Source organism: Ursus arctos, unplaced genomic scaffold (genome assembly GCF_023065955.2).
Source record: "Ursus arctos isolate Adak ecotype North America unplaced genomic scaffold, UrsArc2.0 scaffold_9, whole genome shotgun sequence".
NCBI classification, from domain to species: Eukaryota; Metazoa; Chordata; class Mammalia; order Carnivora; family Ursidae; genus Ursus; species Ursus arctos.
The window spans coordinates 9,180,055-9,194,738 of record NW_026623111.1 but is presented as its reverse complement, the minus strand read 5'-3'; the positions used below and the strand labels follow the sequence as shown (position 1 = coordinate 9,194,738).

The 14,684-nt window shown below is 43.6% G+C and overlaps 1 long non-coding RNA gene across 1 annotated transcript in view; it reads left to right on the top strand.

Moving 5' to 3' along the window:
• Positions 1 to 1,667: 1,667 nt before the first annotated feature.
• Positions 1,668 to 14,684, top strand: part of LOC130543229 (uncharacterized) — a 38,806-nt gene continuing 25,789 nt past the window's right edge. Inside the window, exon 1 of the long non-coding RNA XR_008958400.1 lies at positions 1,668 to 1,834. This is a non-coding gene — a long non-coding RNA (uncharacterized LOC130543229). The remainder of the gene's footprint in view (positions 1,835 to 14,684) is intronic.

The following is a 14,684-nucleotide window of genomic DNA, read 5'->3' as shown; positions in this document are numbered from 1 at the left end:
GCAGAGGCCTGGGCTCCTGCCATCTTGTGGCTCTGCCATCTTTGGCCTTGGGCTTCCAAAAATGTTGACTTGGGGAGAAAGGGCTGGAGGATCTTTAAGGGAACTTTTTATAGGAAGACCTGGAAGCCACACCACTTTCTCTTATAGTTCCTTATCTAAAACATCGTTGTAATTTAGTATTATCTTAAGTATTACGCAATAACTTAGTAATGAGGTCACAACTAACTCCAAGAAGGGCTGAGCAATGTAGTATGGTTGTGAGCCCAGAAAAAAGACAGGGGCTTAATGAACTTGCAGCAGCCCTTCCACAAATTCAAATGCCTTTTAAAAAAAATATGTATTTATTTATTTGAGTGAGAGAGAGCATGCGCACATGTGCAAACAAGGGAGAGGGGAGAGGGACAGAAGGAGAGAGAGAATCTCCAGCAGACTCACTGCTGAGCACAGAGCCTGACATGAAGCTCCATCTCAAAGACCCTGAGATCATGACCTGAGCTGAAATCAAAAGTCCAGTGCTTAACCAACTGAGCCACCCAGGTGCCCCCCAAATGCCTTCCTAACACATATTTTATAGATTATATTTTCACTAAAAATAATCCTAATCCTTTCCTGTATCACTACATAATCTTTCAAAACAGTGGATAAATATTATGTTCCTATGTCACAGATGAGGGTGGTGGAGGCAAATCCCGAGGCCCCCAGCCAATATACAGCAATGCTGGTCCTCAGCGCTCCTCTCCAGATTTCTTTTAGAGTGCTCTGTAAGGACATGCATCCAGATACGCAAGGGGAAGATGGCTAATAAAACCCTTGTCGTTGGAAACTGGGAAGATAATCCTGCGAGTATCTTGAAGCTTGATTAAGAATGACCAGCGCTCAGATGTTTCATACCAGATATGTACTTATGAGACAGAAAAAAAATAAACCCCAACCTCTCAACAAAATGCGGTATGGATGAGGCTTGGTGGATTGGGAGTGTTTAGATTGCTCATCACTTAGAGTAAGTGGGTGGTTTGGCCCATGGCCACTGTTCTTTGAGTTAGCTTTGACCCTTGACAACTTAGTGGCGTGACTGGCTAGCGTGCAAGACCATTCAACCCATCCCGAGACTCCCAAGAGGAGAGAACTAGCCCCACCTGCTTGTGAATAACAACACTGATTCTTGGAAGCAAGAACATGTTTTGTTAGGCTGCTGATTTCTCTTTTCCATAATATCTCATCGAGGGTCATGGGTTCTTGAGGTGTGAAACTAACTGGGAAGATTCAGAATTCGGCTAATACCTATTTGCTGGATTCTGAGGCTATATAAGGCTTGCGGAAGCCAAGAACATGTTTATCAACAGACAGAGCAAAGTTTCATTTCTCCTGTAAAATGACCCCTCGATGTGATATATGTATATTGAGTGCCCTGCTGTGACTAAGAGCTATCTAAAAAAGAAAAAATATAGCCACCTCCTGAAGCATGTATAAATTGCTTTTTTAGACCCTATAAAATTTTAGCTAGCACCAAACATAGAACTTCATTCATCATCCTGCAAGTGAGGACTGCCAAGGGAAGCCGGCTCTTCCTGAGCCGAAAGTGGCAGCACTCCAGGATTGGCAGGAACCAAATGAATCATTTCCTGCTTTTAGTTTTAGATAAATAATCAGAAAAGATTGTCTAGATTATGATCCAAAAGCCATTTTTCATAGCTCTGAGGATCCAGAATGCTTAACTTCATGTGGAAGCCCCATTTTCTAATGATTTTATTGCACAGTATGGAAGAGAAGGCGGTCAAACCCACCGAGGCCAAGCTACACCTTTAATGCAGTGAAGACTTACGATCTCAGTGTGGTGAGTATATTCAGCCCATCTTTTTATTTCCGTATTTTGATGCTTTGCTCTCTGGGGCCTTGCTGACCCTGGAGGGACGGCCCCTCTCAGGGTTAACTGATTCCTAGAGACAGTAAATAGCTCAGCTGGGAGTGTGCTTCTATATGGAGACTGGTCCATCTAGAGCTCAGACCCCTAACCACCTCCTCTGTCTGGCTCTCACACTCTGGGCCACCGTTGCCCTGCCCTAATCCCCCCAAGGTCACGTATCAGAGAGTTAGGGGCAGTGCTTGTGCTCCAGGGCCCGCTGCAGTGATTCAAACTAGCCAATCCTCAGTCTACTAACTCTTCTTACCTGGTCTTTCCTGTGGAAACCACAGCAGAGGCTTCTTGCCATGTTTTCCTGCTCCCTCTGCCTCTCTGCCCACCCTGTGCGACACCCCCCCCCCATGCCATTGCCTGCCCCCACCTCTTTGGATCTGTTACTGTGACAAATTCTCTTTTCAGTGGCAGTTGTCTCCATATCTGTTGGCCTGGCCATACTTGGCCATATTCTTATAACAACGAAATCTACATTTTAAGACAGTGAAGTGAAAGAGAAAGAAAATAAGAGTCAAGGGCTGGGGTTCCAGTCCTGATTCTGTCAACTCCTTTCCTGGGGAATCTGGGACAAATCTAATTTCTCTAGGCCTCAGTTTCTTGTCCTTAAAATGAGGAGGCTTGTCCTTAAAATGAGGAGGAGGATGTCTCCAGACGAACCCTGAAATTTCTTCGGATGTTCAAATTCTAGGAGTTTATTTCTTCAGCATGTGATAGGTTACTTTTTATGCAGACTTCCAAAGGATGTGATTTCTTCATCAGGCATTTGCTGAGTACCCGTTATTTGAAGAGCACTGAGCACTGAACTAGGGACTAGGGGTCCAAAGATGGGTAAGAAAAACTTCTGGGTTTCAAATGCGTAGTGCTACTCTCACATCTATGGTGATGGCTATAGAGGTCCAAGAAGCACCCCACCGGCTCTCCTGAGGTCTGCTATACCCCAAAGGCACTGGAGAGCTTTCAAGTTAAAAGATTAAACATCAGCTGAGAAAATACAGAATTAAAATTAGATATATAGACCAGATATGATGATGAAATCTCCCCCCCACCCCCCCACCAGGTCCCTTTCCATTGTATGTGTGCAGACATTCATAAATTGCATAGTCAAGCAAGAGGAAAGGGGGTCACGTGGCCCCAGAGGTTTCCATATTTCTAAGCTTCTGTCCGATCTTAGAAGTTTCTTAATTATTGCCCCTCTGTGAGCGGACTCATTCATCGCTCAAGCACTCCAGGTTCCTTGTGGAAATGCTTCTCAACCCCTGGCACCTTTCTCCACCCCTTCGCATCCACAGAATATCCCATGCTCTGTCAACGCTGTAAGGGAGGACATTTTTGGGGGATTTCTGGTTTCTGTTTTGTTTTGTTGGCCAGAAGAGGACAAATTCCATTCTGAATTCCACTTTCCAGAGTTTCCACCCCTTGCGTGCCCCTCCTCTTGATTCTGTTTTCTTTATCTTCTGTGGCCTCCCCACCGGTGTTAGCCACAGTTAAAACTTTCTGTTGCTGTCTCGCTGGGATTTCGCTGTTCCCTCTTTTCAAGTATACTTTCCTATGCTGTAAGTAGGGATAATATTTTCAAAAAATATTAAAACAAGGTATTTTTCCTTCCCCATAAACTATGTGGCCTAGCAATTCCATCTGTGTAATGAATCAATGCCATTCATTGCTTTGGGGAGATTGTGGCTGCCGACATGGACAAAGAATTCATTGCTCGATTTTGAGTTTCGTACTAGAGGTTTTTTTAAAGTACATAGAGAGATAGTAGTTCTGTTGGCCTATTTCTTGTGGAGAGAGAAGAGGGTTTTTTTTTCTTTAAATTTTCCCAAATTTCCATTTACTTATTAAAAAAATATAAGAAATCAGAGTATCTGAGCTTTATTTGCCCTTCACCGTTGTGTAGAGAAGACAAGGAGGATTGTGTAAGTTTGTTTCAAACAGGAAGGGAAAGCCTCTGCTGATGTGATGGGGGAGAGCCAGGCGGCCAGGAAGAAGACGCTGTCTGCCTTGCTGAGAGCGATCTGGAGTCTTTGCTCTCTGGATCGCTGCTCGCGTTGGGGACCATGCTGGACATATCACCGACAGGCTGAGGCAGAAGCAGAAAGTGGGGGAGGGCTTGCTTCTGAAATTCTGGAAGGAGAATGTTTGAGTGTCCACCATACAGAAAAGGTGACCGGAGTGGAGCAACAGTGGGGTTTGGCAGAAGCCGGACAGGGGATTGTCAAGGGCACCTTCAGTTCTCCTCAAAGACTGCTAGTGACGTGGAAGGAATCTACATTTTCCAAGGTGACCCTGTGTGGGACAAAGAAGGTACTCTGTAAACAAGCTGCAGGATGGACAAGCCCAAGGAACCCAGCCAGCTGGACAAGGCAGTGGTGTCAGAGGGCCCACCTTGTCAGCAAGAGCAGAGATAGAGAACCCAGCATCCGGGGAAGGTGGCTGGGCTTCCGGGGGCGCTCACCCTAGAGGAGCAGCAGGTCCTTCTGCTGCAGAAGCGCTGAGGGCACAGGCCAGGCCTTAGAATTTCAAATGACTGCAAACCAGGAAGTATGAACTTCCCTTAAACCAGAGGTTAGCAGGAGCCAGCAAAGAGGGATAATGCACAGCCCAGACACTCTTCTCTTGCTTTCATATTTTCACGGAGTTTCTTCTGGCATCCAGCTAGATGGAGAGGTGGGAGGCAGAAGAACCGTAGGGGAGAAGCATTAAAATCTGAGCATTTACCCTGAAGAGTTCAAGTTTACCGACAAGACACTTGTCGTATGTTCGTTAGTTGGCTATCTCGCCGCACAAATACTTTTAATCAATCTTGCACTTAGTGAGAGGGTCTGAAAAAGCATGTGAACATCCACGTCCATACCTCCAGTTGTAATGAGACCGTACGGTCCAAGGTCGTCATTCTACAGGCATGAAGACCAGAGTTGTGACTTGTCTGTGCTACGGGGCTAGTTCACCCCAAGGCAGGACTAGACCCATGTCCTGAGGAAGTCAGGAGGGCCTGAGAATCTCTCCATGACACTGACCCCTTGGAAATATTATACGTGTTCATTTTGGTTATGGCAGGCCTGCTATCGTTCTTAAAAGATTTTATGAATTCTTAGAATGTCTTTTTTTCTTGCAATGTTTTATAATGTCTCCCCCAGTTTTAGTCTTTTAGACATAGCTAAAATGAAAACATTTTATTATCACAGTGCTTTTCAAAGTGTGGTCACCAGATCCGTAACATTGGCAGAATATGGGAATATGCCAGAAATTAAAGTTCTTAAGTCCCATCCTAGGCCTACTGAATCAGAAACCCTGGTGATAGGTCCAGAAGTCTATGACTGATTGATTGACTTTAAAAGGTTTTATTTATTTATTTATTTATTTATTTATTTGAGAGACAGAGAGAGAAGGAGAGAGTGCGTGAATGGGTGAGGGGCAGAGGGAGAAGCAGACTCCCTGCTGAGCAGGGAGCCTGGTGTGGGGCTCGATCCCAGGACACCGGGATCATGACCTGAGCCGAAGGCAGCCCCTTAACCGACTGAGCCACCCAGGCGCCCCCAGAAGTCTGTGTTTTAACAAGCCTTCCAGGTGATTCTGATGTATGAGAAAGCTTGAAAGCCCACAATATTATCGTACTGTAATTAGCCATAGATCCAGAAATTTATCTATGACTTCTTAGTAAGGCTCCGATATAAAATTCACGTGCATACCTTTGAAATAGAGGTATGGCTGCCGCTAAATTCAGTAGATTCTATCCCTTTCCTCAAAACTCATAGAAAGCATAAAAAAAGGTAAAACAGGGCAAAGACAAGCAGCTTCTGTGGAAGCATATATGCTGTGTGTTGGTAAATGTGATGGGATCAAGGGAGGTGCAGAGCTAAGACGCATTTGCTCTCATACTTTATGAGCAAGACGCAGATTTCCTTAGACACAGGTGTCCAAATCTTGGAAAATCCAGCCAGCGATCTCATGAGTGCGGTCAGCCACAGAGCTGGGGATGGAGAATGCCCCTGATTGACCCTGATGCAGCAGCAGGACATAGACCAAGACAAAAGCTCACCCTCCAGCTGGTAGTACTGAATCAGTTCTATAGAATGTTAGCAAATGAGAATGGTGAGAGAGAAAAACAAAACCGGGAAGGGGGACAGAGAGTACCAGGGGTGAGGGATTACCAAAATTATGCATTGAATGATCAATGGTGTTGTCTTTGTCTTTTGGGGATGTTCTTAACAACAGAACTTTATTTCTCCTGATTCTGGAGGCCGTGAGTCTGAGGTTGGATGAGGGCTCTCTTCCTGCTCACAGACTTATCCTTGTGTGGTCACATTGCAGAAGGGGCTGGAGAACTCCCTTTTTATGAGTGCTAATTCCATTCATGAGGACTTCACCGTCAGGACCTAAGCAGCCCCCAAAAGCCCACCTTCGAATGCCATCGCATCGGACAGAAAGATTTCAACATAGGAATTTGTGTGTTGAGGGGTGGGGAGGGCATAAACATTCAGATCATAGCAAAGTCCTCACTATAGAGGTGTTATTTGAATAAAGATGGGGAGAAGATGAGGGAATGAGCTATGTGGACCTCTGGGCAAGAGTGAACCACAAACGCAAATGGCCTGTGGTGTGAGTGTGCCTGGTGTGTTTGAGATGCTACAAGGAGGCCAGTGGGACCAGGCGGCATGAGTGAGGACAGAGTTGGAATAAGTCGCAGAAATGTTAGTGGTACGGTAAGGACATTGGCACATACTGAGTTCTGTGGGTCCCCCAGAGGGTTCTGAGCAGAAGACATGATATAGCTACTGGGTGGAGCAGAGACCAGGGCAACAATGCAGGTGAGAGGTAATGGTGTCAGTGGAGGAGGCAATAAGAAGGGGCTGGATTCTGGAATATTCAGTCTCATCTTGAGGATGACTATTCAATTTACAACTTTTTACCATAAAAGCTCTTGATGAAGAATCCCACTTTTTACATGACTCCTTTCTTTTTTTTTTTAAATTAATTCCAGTGTAGCTGACGTGCAGTGTTGTGTTAGTTTCGGGCGTACAATACAGTGATTCAACACTTCCATACATCACTCAGCGCTCATCAAGGAAAGTGTATATTTAATCCCCTTGACTCCTTTTCTCTATTGTAATATTTTTTACTTAAAAACAGAGTAAATAAACATGTGTTAAGTAGTGATGTCGCCATATTACATTTCAGGCAAAGGCATGCCCAATAATGTGCTCAACCCAACCGTCTCTAGTCAAAGAACAGCCGATGGAAGAGTTAGAACCACAGTTCATGTTGCAGAACCGAGAACTCTCTTGTGAGTCTCTGGAGAGGTCATCCCTTCCTGACTCCTCAGTCTGCTGTGTGCCTGCTCTATTTACACGTGTTTCTGAGTCATTAATTCTTTATTCTGCCCTAGAAATGTTCGTCTGCTCTGTAAATTTATTTTTAAGCTGGACTGTAAGTCTACCAAAAGGTTGAAAAATTAATGATGAAAATAATGCTTCTAAGAGTGCAATTTCTAAACAATGATCCCCAGCACCTTGCCCACCTTCCCCACACACCATCAAGATCTCTCTTTCCCCTTTGGAGAGTTCTGTGCCCTATTTTTGCTTTACATTTCATCTACAACTGTATTTGTTTACTTTTGAATTACTTTTTATTGTTTATATAAGCATTTTAAATTAATTTTTATAAAAATAATTTAAATTTTTTTATAAGAATAATTTTAAATAATAAAAACAATTTTTTTCATCGAGGTATTTTTTTGATCTGTAAAAATTGTTTGGGTATCTTGGGTGGGTTGTAATGCCTCATAATTTTCCCATTAAAATGAATGGACATTCAAAAAATTTAGTAGCAGGGTTTTCAAGTATATATTCAAATCATTTAAAAATGCAGAGGTGTGTCTTGAAGATAGAGCCCACAGAACCGGTCCTGGTGTGTGAAAGAAGGAGAGGAGTCAGGGATGAATCCAAGGCTTGCAAACTGGAAGATTGGAGTTGACAGTAGATGAGAATAAAAAAGCTGGGAAAGGAAGGGGGGAGTGGGGAGGGAGACGAGACATAACTTCAGGGCCACAGTTATGGAAATGTTAAGTCCCAGAGATGATGGATGGATGGTAGATAGATGGTGGATGGGATGGATGGATGGATGGATGGATGGATGGATGGATGAATGCGATAGATAGATGGTAGATGGGATGAATGGGTGGATAGATAGATGATGGATGGATAGATGGGTAGATAGAAGATGGATGGATGGATAGAGAGATGGATAGATAGATAGGAGATAGATAAATGTTGAGTGGGCAGTTGAATCGGTAGCCTAGAGTTAAGGAAGTGGTCTACACTAGAGACATAAAGTTTGGTGTCATCACTGAATATAGATTTAATATAGATTAAAGCTATGAGTCTGGATGTAGGTAGAGAAGAACAACTCTGAATGAGCTCTAGTGCTCTCTAAAGTGAAAAGTTGAGGAGATGAGCAAGCAGCAGTGGTGAGGGAGGAGGAACCACACATGTAAAGAGTCCTGGAAAGCCAGCCAGGAAGATGTTTCTAGAAGACGGGAGTGTCCCCTATTGTAGATAGGGCAAGTGAGATGAACACTGAGGTTTAAACATCAGATCTAAAGGCACTGACATGACTTTAACAAGATAGCTTTGGAGAAGGGGTGGGGGGTGAAAGTGGATTGAGGACAAAGGAGACAGACTCAGAACTACAAATGGTATGATTCACTTGCTATGACATTCTAGAAAAGGCAGATCTAAAGGGACAGGTCACTGGTTGCCAGGCTAGGTGTGGGGGAGATATGACCACAAAGGAGAACACGGTGATTTTAGGGGGTGAGAGAGCTGTCTTATATCTTGATGTGGTAATAGTTACACGATTGTATTCATATGTTGAAACTGAGAGAAAGGTACTACAAAAAAAGTGAATTTTACTGTATGTGAATTATAAGTAAGAAATACTGTGAGTGGTCACAAAAAGGACACGATAATAGGAGTAGTGGATCTAGAAACAGTGAGTGTAGACACCTCTTTTCAGGGGTTTTGCTCTAAAGGTGAGAAGAGAAATGGGGTCAAAGCTTGAAAAGAAGGTAAACTCAAGAGGATTTTATTTTAACTAGATAAAGGATGGCTGTGGAGGAATCTGAAGGCTGCTAGGAATAATCCAATAAAGATGGGAACTTGATGGTGTGGGAGAGAGAAGGAAAAAATGCTGGAGGGAAGAACTTGAGCAGAAAAATGTGAGGTCTGGACTCAGGAAGAGAGGCTGGCCCAAGACAGTCTGTGACAACAAATGCTGGGTGGGTGGATGGGCCGGGGGCAGGGTGTACGTACAAATTCTCTTCTGACTGCTTTTATTTTCTCAAGGAAACAGCAAGCTAGAGAGGGAGGGAGGAGGTTGTTGGGGTTTGGAGGAGAAAGGAGAAGCTAGGACGCATTTGTCTTGGAGGGTGGGAGATGGGTGGCAGGAAACTGTGCTGTGACCCCCAGGGAATTGGACTAGGAATTCATGTATGTTCAGGGAACATGGTTCTATGATTTTTTCTAGCCACTGAGAAAGGGGAAAGCTGAACATAATCATGGCTGAGGCTTTGCCACGTGAGTCACCATCTAGAGAGATGGGCAAGAAGTTGAGGACAACGCGGCAGTGTGATCATGGTGACTGGCTTCTCCAGCTCCAGCTGCACTTGTCCCCTGCTGGGAACTGAATTTTGTTCTCCAAAATTCATATGCTGAAGCCCTAACTCCCCAGTGAGGCAGTGTATGGAGATGGGGCCTTTGGGTTGTAATTAGGTTTAGATGAGGTCATGAGGGTGGGTCCCTTGGGATGGGACTTGTCCCCTTACGATGAGACACACCAGAGAGCTTACGCTCTTGCCCTAAAGGCCATGTGCAGACACAGTGGGAAGGGATTGTCTGCAATCCAGGAAGGAAGCTCACCAGCAACCAAATCTGCTGCACCTCGATCTTGGGCTGCCAACCCCCCAAACTGTGGGAAGATCCATTTTTCTGCTGGTGCAGGCGCTCAGTCTATGACATTTTGCTCTGGCAGCCCAACCTGACTAAGACAGCCCCCTTCTATTTACCCAGCTTGCCAAGCATACTCCCTCTGACGACATCTGTATTTTCCTGTCCCTTTGCAGAGAACGTGTTCTAATTTGCTTACTGGCACCCCCTCCGTGTGTGTGCGCAAATGTCAGGTTTTCAGTTGGGTTTCTCCCAGTAACCCATTTAAAACTTCAGTCTCCTTGCTACCCGATACCCCTGCATTTGTTATCTTCTTTCCCTGCTTTATTTTTCTCAGAGTGTGTAAACTTTCTAACGTTCCGGATACCTTAGTCATTTAATTTTTATTATCCGCTCTTCCCCATTTGATCGTAAGCCTCACGAAGGCAGGGGTTTTTGTGTTCAGCTCGCTGCTACATCTAGAATGTCTCCAACAGTGCTTGGCGCGTCACAGGCGCTCGGTAAATATTTGTTGGGCTGGTGAATGAAGTCAGGACATTTTTACTATTTGACATTATGTCTGAATTAGAAATCAACATTCAAACATTCCACCCTGTTGTCGAGGCCTCTGCTGAATCTCGCTTTCTCTTCTTGGGTCCCGGAGCGCCCCTTGCCTCTGCGGCTCAAGTATCGTAGGTATGATTTGGGGACCAGCCCACCTCACTTCTTCAGGCTGTATATTGAGACAGTGTAATATGCGGTTCCTGTCCGGAGCGCTCATTAGAGAGAGTATAACCAGGGTTCAGTTGATTCCAATTCCATTTTCATCTGTGGTTCTTTCTTGCAATTCCAAACCTGAGGTTGACTTTGGAACATCGTCTTTCTTGAGTTCCCACAATATTTGCTCTAGACTAATGAAAAAATGAATGATCATAAATATAATTACTCTGAAGGCCTGAGGATATTTTTGGTACACTTGGAAGGAAGATGGGTTTGAAAGAAAAGCAATCGAAGGCTGAGGACTTCAGGTGTTTTTCTCAGTCGGAGCTCATGGGTACCAAAAATAAATAGCATTTCTCACCCCCTTTTATGTTCTGAACAAATGGAGAAATAAAAAAATTAGGAATATGACATCGATAGACCAAAATATCACTTTCATTACTGGTAAGAGTTGAGAAGATAGCTTAGTGTGAGCGCGACAGAGGCCCGCACCTCGGGACAAGCTAGGCATTACTACACTACCATCACAGTGGACAGGCCTGGTCTCCACCTGGCCAGCAGGGGCGGGACTCCCTGGTGACAGCAGAGGCCACTGGCGCCCCAGTCAGTCCGCTCCAAAGAGGAATATAAGGAAGGCCATAACTATACTCGGGGAGGTCCATGGCATTATTTTTCCTGGGGAGGTAGCATTCCCCAAATTTATCTGTTCATGGAATTGTTTTGTCATGTAGAGTCTTGAGGAACTCATGAAGCAAGGAAGTCACTTGGAGAAATGCTGGTATGGGTAATTGAGGTGCCCCCCATCTAAAATATTCCATGAGATAGCACAAACATGAGCTCTCTTTGTGAAGTTCGATAGATTCCTCTCATCGGCAAACATTATCGAACCCCTATAATGTGACGGGCGCTGTGCTAGCCGTTGGGCATTAGGATAGGAGAGAGGAAGACACAAAGACAAGCCCTGGCTTTCAAAGAATCTAAAAAAGTGAGTGGGATGGATATACGAACTCTCGAGACCTTCAGTGGATGAAGTTAGAAAAGACACTCCGATGTGATGTGATGGGTGCCTCTTTTCTTTAGGTCATAGTCTGCAAGACTTGAAGAAGGATGAGAAACATTTCTTCAGTTTGTTTGTTGGCATGATCTTGACTCTTTTTTTTTTAAAGATTCTTTTATTTATTTTAGAGAGAGAAAGAGAGAGTACAAGTGGGAGGGGCAGAGGGAGAGGGAGAGAGACTCTCAAGCAGACTCCGCGCTGAGCACTCATGGAGCTGGATGCGGGGCTTGATCTCACGTCCCCAAGATCACGACCTGAGCCAAACCAAGAGTCTGCCACCTAACTGACTGTGGCACCCAGGTACCCCGGTATGATCTTGACCCTTAAAATGGAAAGTAACATCAGAAAAAAAAATCCAGTTATTTAGCTGTACAAGAGATTGAATTTTATTTGTTCAAGATTTTTAACAGACAAAAAAATATAATTACATGGAAACACCGAGTCACACATGGACCCAATCTTTTGCAACCTGTGGGCACAAGAAACGTGAAACAAACAAACGGACCTGAGTTCAGACCTCAGCTTCACTCATAGCAGGCTGTGTGGCTTTGGACAAATCGCTTAGCTTCTGCCAAAACTTTGCCTGCCTGTCTGTAAGATGGTGGGCATGACAGCAAGAGCCTTCTTGCCTCCCAGCTTCCTGAAGGGCGGGTAAGAGGAGGGATGTGAAATCCGAGTGTAAACTGTGATGTGCTAACACGACTACATTACTACACACTTAGAAAGTTTCCTGGGACTGTGGGGGAAGTGTCCACGGCCTTATTTCATACCCTTGATTCTGAATTTTAATACAATCTGGAAATAAACAGATAGTACTCATCTCAACCATGTTTCGTTTTCTCTCCAAAGTTTTGGGGTAAGACCCATGATTTCTGATGAGGTGCTTTTAATGTATGGATTACTTAAAAAGCATAGAGAAGATCACACTAAAATGCTCCAAGAAAAATCTTTCCTTTATGCCCGATTTTATAAAGTCAACTTTTCTTTAAATGCGTCAAGACTTAAAAACAACCCACGGACAACTAAAAAAAGGCTTCTGGAAGGAGAGATATTTTACCTGAAATATCAGCGTGAAGAGATTTTTATGGCTGGTTTAAACCCCCTTAAATTAGGGGGTTGTAATGGAAAGTCTGACAGGCTCAAATAAGGCAGTTCAAAAATATATTCTTAACACTTAACACATACTGTACATGAAATGTATTTTTAACATACTATAAGTTTATTACAGATTAAATACTTAAAAATGGAAAAACAGCCCAAATGTTTCTTAAATATTTGCTTAATATAGTCAGAACACATTGCGAATTGTAACCGGGAAGAGTACACTTTAAGTGTTTAACTAACATCAAATGTAATAAAATGTTTCATTTGAAATGTTAAGCAGGCGATAAAAATGTCATGCGAGACAGCAGATTATAGTTTCACCAAAATTCTCTCTAATTAAGCTGAAACTATGGAGAGACACTTGACTGGCTGCAAGTTCTGAGCTTGCAAATATCATGGCCAGCTGTGCCTGGCTCCATTTTCCCTCCAAGAGGACTGTTGAAGAGCATCTGGAACAGATGCCCAAACATCTTGAAAGAAAAGCCAGATGTTGCCACCTCCTGGAAGCCATCCCTGACTGTTTTCAGAAGGTTTTAAGCACATCTTTCTGCACCTTATGTGTCAACGTGTGTTCTATGGTTACACATTTTATCACATGAATACTAACTCTATTGCTTCTGGTTGTGTGACTTTGGGCAAGCTACTTAACCTCTCTGTGCCTTTGTTTCTTCTCTTATAAAATGGAGAGGATCATAGGACCTACTTCATCGGGTTGTGAGGATGGGTTGAAATGTGCAATGAGCTCAGAACAGGTCCTGGCACAAAGTGGGAGTTCAACACTTAACATTAACTCTTCATTCTAAAAATTTTTTTAATAGTAATTTTTTTATTATGTTACGTTAGTCACCATACAGTACATCCTTAGTTTTTGATGTAATGTTCCATGATTCATTATTTACGTATAACACCCAGTGCTCCATGCAATATGTGCCCTCCTTAATACCCATCACCTGCCTAGCCCAGTCCCCAACCCCCTCCCCTCTGAAGCCCTCAGTTTGTTTCCCAGAGTCCACAGTCTTTCATGGTTCATTCCCCCTTCTGTTTACCCCCCTTCATTCTTCCCTTCCTTCTCCTACCGATGTTCCTGCTATTTCTTATGTTCCATAAATGAGTGAAACCATATGATAATTGTCTTTCTCTGCTTGGCTTATTTCACTTAGCATAATCTCCTCCAGTCCCGTCCATGTTGCTGCAAATGTTGAGAACTCGTTCTTTCTGATGGCTGAATAATATTCCATTGTATATATGGACCACATCTTCTTAATCCAGTCATCTGTTGAAGGGCATCTCGGCTCCTTCCACAATTTAGCTATTGTGGACAATGCAGCTATGAACATTGGGGTGCATATGGCCCTTCTCTTCACTATATCTGTGTCTTTGGGGTAAATACCCAATAGTGCAATTGCTGGATCATAGGGTAGCTCTATTTTTTAACTTTTTAAGGGACCTCCACATTGTTTTCCAAAGCGGCAGTGCCAACTTGCATTCCCACCAACAGTGTAAGAGGGATCCCCTTTCTCCACAACCTCTCCAACATTTGTTGTTTCTTGTCTTGTCAATTTTTGCCATTCTAATTGGCATAAGGTGGTATCTCAATGTGGTTTTGATTTGAATTTCCCTGATGGCTAATGAAATTTGCAATATGTTTTTTTATTATAATAATATTTTTTTATTATATTATGTTAGTCACCATACAGTACATCCCTGGTTTCTGATGTAAAGTTCGATGATTCTTTAGTTGCGTATAACACCCAGTGCACCATGCAATACGTGCCCTCCTTACTACCCATCACCGGTCTATCCCATTCCCCCACCCCCTCCTTTTGAAGCTCTCAGTTTGTTTCTCAGAGTCCATAGTCTCTCATGGTTCATTCCCCCTTCTGATTACCCCCCTTTCTGTTTTGACTATAGTAAGCAAATAGTTAAGAAACACTTAGAGCCCCCCATTTTCAAGTACTAAATTTGC